Here is a 5,043-nt window from a genome sequence, read left to right on the forward strand (position 1 = left end):
TTGTTTTGTTTTGTTTTGTTTTGTTTTGTTTTGTTTTGTTTTGTTTTTGATATGACCGCTTCCTAACTCTCCCAGACTGGAAACACAACAGTGGTTAAGAAGCTTGACACCATTGCTTACCAGCCCAGAAGTCTCGACTTCTGATCCCTCCTTGGCTCCTGAGAACTCACCATATTGGTGCCAGTCTTGGTGTGCTTCTATTACAACTCAAAAAGCCTGAGTTCAAATGATTCCCCAGCCTCAGCCTCCCCAAACACGAGTTACAGATGTGTTTCACCATGTCCGATTACACACCAGGAATTTTTGTATTTGGAATAAACATGGTTGGGGGTGCAAAGAGGTTTGTAGCAATACAGAAGATGATCCAACCACAGAGAAAGTCATAGTATGATACAGAACAATTTTTCCCTTATGTCTTTGTGGGTTGGCAGGAAGATGGTCTTAAGCAAGGGGCACCATGGTGATAAGATCTTGGGGGTGGCAGGCCTAGGGACAGTTGCACTGCAGGGTGTTGTGGAAGACCACAGAGCATTGACACATTGGCTACCGCTAGTGGGAAGCATATCCTCCAGAGAAGGAAGCACTCTCTGTCCCTGTCCTTCATATTAGTACCTTGGGCAAAGCCCTGTTTACCTTGTGCTCCTGACAGCCCTCTAGGTGGAGAGAAGTGGATCTATGTAAGAGATTTTCTAAAGGCAGAATTAACAGGATTTGACAACTAATAAGATATGAAGAGCTCAAAGGTGACACCCAGAGTAGGGGAATGGGAATGGTGGGGAAGCACTCTCAATAAGCAAGTATAGAAAAGTAACTGGTTAGGAAGGGAGATGATGAGTCTCGTCTTTGAGTTTGAGATTTTGATGGTATATATCTAGGTGGAAACGCCCAGCAGGCAATTAGCATAGATAATATTTCTTGGAGTTTAGCATTGAAAGAAAAAAAAGCTATAAGATAATAGCTTGAGATGATAGCAGAAACAAGGAATGGTTTTCCAAGGATAGGATAACCCTGATTGTTCTTGCATGGCAACAGGCAGCAGGTACAAACCTTCCAGATATTTGGGCCTTGCCAATCACCCTGCTACAGAACTCTGAGGACTACCAGACCTGTCCCACCACTGAACTCTGCTATATGCATTGTCCACTTCTTTAGAACATGAACTGTTTGAGAGAAAGGATTGTCTCAATTTTCTATTTGTATCCTCAGTGCTTTTCATAGAGCAAGAGCTTAATAAGTGCTTTTGATTCATTAATTTATTCATTCATAGTAACTGATGTACAGTCACAAGACCTGGATTCAAAGCCTGGTTGTGCCACTGTGTAATCCTGAGCATGAGAATTCTCTCTCTGATACTCAATTTTCTCTTGGACTAGTTAGTTCTAATTTTCTTCCTATTTCATTTAGCTGTAAATCTCCATACTCTGTGCTTGGCACTCAATGACATCATTAATTTATTCATCAATAAATATTTCTTGATTCCTAGAAACTCTTGATACCAAGTATTCTTTCTATTATATATTATATATATATAATATATATATTATATATATATATCTAGCATATATTATATATGCTGCCCCTTAAATTTAAAGCACTTAGTATAGTGCCTAGTACATAGTAGACAATTAATAAGTGCTTATTTCCTTCCTTATTTTCTTTCTTCCTTCCTTCCTCACTCATATGTTATAAGTGTGTCAGAGAGGCTAATACAAAATGTTATGAAATTAGATGAAGGTGGGGATGGTCAGAAGAAGGTAATGGGGCACAAGGGATTCAGCTAGGCTTTAAAGGACTTGATAGGATTTGAAAAGGCAAACAATGGGGATGGGAGGTTAAGGAGTCATTTCAGGCAGCTAGGATAGAATGAAAAAGGCAACGGCAAGTAGCCTTCCCATCTCAAGTAATTTATTTTATGCCTTCTGGCGGGCCACTTCATTGTGAATGTCCAGTCACTAGGACATTTTTGGGGTGTTTGAGTAGTCACTGAACCATCCTTAATGATAGTCTCATGATTCCAAGATGAATAAACATCCCCTATTCTTAAAAATTATTTTGATTTTAAAAAATGTTAAAGCTGTGTAAAGTGATTATATGACAGAAAACTAATAGAAACGATGGAAAGCAGACATTTTCTGAATTGTTACTGCCAAACTGTGTTTTGTTTGGATGTTGGTGACAGGTGCTTGCTAAGTGAAGATGGGATAGGTAATTTTGGAGCATAAAGTAGGTGGTCAATATGAAGAGAACAATTCCAGAAACAATTCCCAGAAAGGCATCATATGGAATATTTCTTTGCCTCATATCCTTAAAGAAACAATGAAGCTTTGGGGCCTGAGTCTAATCTATTGTTTGTAAGATTGACTTGGAATGCCCTTTGCCTTGATCAGGCCCTATAGGGAGGACTGTGTCAAGTTCTGGGCATCATTTTTGAGGAAGGGCACAAAATCTGGAGCACATCCCAAGGAGAGCAACCAAGATACCAAAGAGACAAAAACATGTCACTGAAAGAAGATCAAATAATTACCCTGGAGATGAGATTTATGGAGCAGTCTTCAATTATCCAGTAACCTATCATGGGGTACATTGATTAGACTTATTTGACTGAGCTACAGAGGGTGGAAATAGGAGCAATGGATGAAGTTACAGAGTGTCAGCTCCTGATTCAGCCTAAGTAAAAACTCTAATGGTCAGAGCTGTCCTAAAGCAGAATAAATTTGCCTGGGGAGGCAGAGGAATCCTCATTCAGGTAGCAATAAGACTAGATGTTCTCTTAGTTTTCTTTCATCTTCTGTCATTCTGTGAACAATCCAGAGGGATGAAGGCGGAGAAGGGAGCAAAGAGAAAAGGTTCTGGTATTAGAACCATAGGCTCTTGGAGTTCAAAGGTACATCAGTGGCTATTTAATACAACCCCTTCTTGAGAAAGAATCCTCTCTCAAACTTCCAATGACAGGAAACCCACAACTTTCCAAGACAGCCCATCCCATTTCCACATAGTTTCAATCACTAGGAAATTTTTTTTCCTGACATCAGTTCTAAATTTTCTTAGCAACTTCTACCCTTTGCTTCTAATGCTTCCTTTTGGGGTCCAACAAGGTTGTGTCTTAATTTGAATTTCAATGCTTCAGAATATTTGTAGTTCATTAGTGTGGCTCCTCCTCCTATTGATTCTGATGGCTACACTTTCCCACCTTTGAAAATGGTCTTCATGAGTCATCATGTACAAAAATAATTCATCAATTTGCCTTGTCTCTGCCCCCAACATGAAATATTTGCTATTCCATACATCAGAATGGAGTCATCTATTATAAATATTTATGGCGCATCTACCTGGAGAAGAGATTTCTGGGAAACCAGGTTCAATTGTGTGAAAGACTGTCATATGAAATAGACTTAAACTTGGCCCCAAAGAGAACCAGGGCAGTGGGCAATGAACCATTGATCCTATTTAGAGATAGGATCAATCTAGAGATAAGAAGGCAAGTTTTGGCTCAATACAAGAAAGAACTTTATAATAATTAGGCCTATTTGAAAATAGACCAGATGATCTAAAAGGTAGTGATCTACCTTTTAGTGGCTGGACTGTGATGCCAACAACCTTGAAAAGGTAGCTAAAAGCTAGGTGGAACACGAATCATTAACCCTATTTTAGAAATGAGGAAATTGAGGCACAGAGAGGTGAAGTCATTTGTCTGTCATGAAGTTAACCCACACCCAAGCATCCTCATTCCCAGTCGTGTGCTTTTTCCACCACACTATAAGATCTCATGATAATAATGTCCACAAGAGTGCACCAACCACCAAGTCCCATGTCACTAAAAGTTCTAGCAAATTCCAATTGACTTAGTATTATTTTCCACTGTTATCATCCATGTCAATTTAGGAGCAAGAGACTGCTATTAATTCTCCTCAGAGTGTCTGAGCTGCAAGGCACACAGTGTTCTGTCAATCACAGATTTTTCTACTAAATGCCAGTTATCAGCCAGGATAGTTATCTTCCTAATGTAAGACTCTGAACATGTCACTCCTCTACTAAGAACCATTTCATGGCTCTCTGTTGCTTACTGAATAAAGTCCCAACTCCTTAGCCTGTCATTCAAGGTCCATCAACATCTGATGCCATCCTATTCTCCAGACTTATTTCTCACCTTGCCTTCTCCCACCTCTGGGCATTTGACTATACCATTCTCCCTAGCTGCTGAAATCTTTATCTTCCTTCAAAGTTTAATTCAGGTATCACTTCCATCACAATTCCTTCCCTGATTCCTTACTAATTAGAAATGATCCTTCCATATTTGAATTTCTCATCCTTTTCTATGAAACTTTCCCATGCATTTGCTACATTCTAACATACTTGGGCTCCTCATATGAAGGCTCCTCAAATCAGGAAACTTGGACATGAGTCTTGGCTGACCTTGGGCAACTCATTTTGACTTTCTGAAAGTCAAAAATGCCTAATAGTATATATGCATATATATGTATACATATATATGTGTGTGTATTATATACATACACACACACATATACCTAATAATATCAAACTGTGAGGTAGGATTCAGTATAGGAGAAATGGGGACCTTGGAGTAAGGAAGACAAGAATTCAAATCCCACCTCTGATATATAATGGCCATGAGAATAAGAGTCTTTGAACCACCCTTTTCCTCCCAGAAATTAATTCTCTAATACAGGCAGGAGTATGTTTTAACTAGCTCAAATTGTTCATAGAGTCAACTGTTAAATTTTCAGTGTGATCATTTACACCTCAGAAATCAGCAAATGCTACAAATAAAGGATTGATTTATTGTTTTGTTGACTCTCTGGACTTAAGAAAGTGATGCAGGAAATGTTAATGATGCATATTAAGCTTACAAGTATGTCCTTTGTACATTTTTTTCTGAGACCTAGTTGCTAAAAAGTTATCCACACATTCTCGAATTCAGGAACACAACCTTTCTCTCTCTCTCTCTCTCTCTCTCTCTCTCTCTCTCTCTCTCTCTCACACACACACACACACACACACACACACACACACACACACACACAC

At 39.1% G+C, this 5,043-nt stretch overlaps 1 protein-coding gene across 1 annotated transcript in view; it reads right to left on the reverse strand.

The window, feature by feature from the left end:
* The window catches only part of SORCS2 (sortilin related VPS10 domain containing receptor 2), a 797,231-nt gene that overhangs the window by 666,723 nt on the left and 125,465 nt on the right, over nt 1-5,043 (reverse strand). The window lies entirely within an intron of this gene.

This window comes from Vombatus ursinus, unplaced genomic scaffold (assembly GCF_900497805.2).
Source record: "Vombatus ursinus unplaced genomic scaffold, bare-nosed wombat genome assembly UNPS02014818.1, whole genome shotgun sequence".
Taxonomy (NCBI): domain Eukaryota; kingdom Metazoa; phylum Chordata; class Mammalia; order Diprotodontia; family Vombatidae; genus Vombatus; species Vombatus ursinus.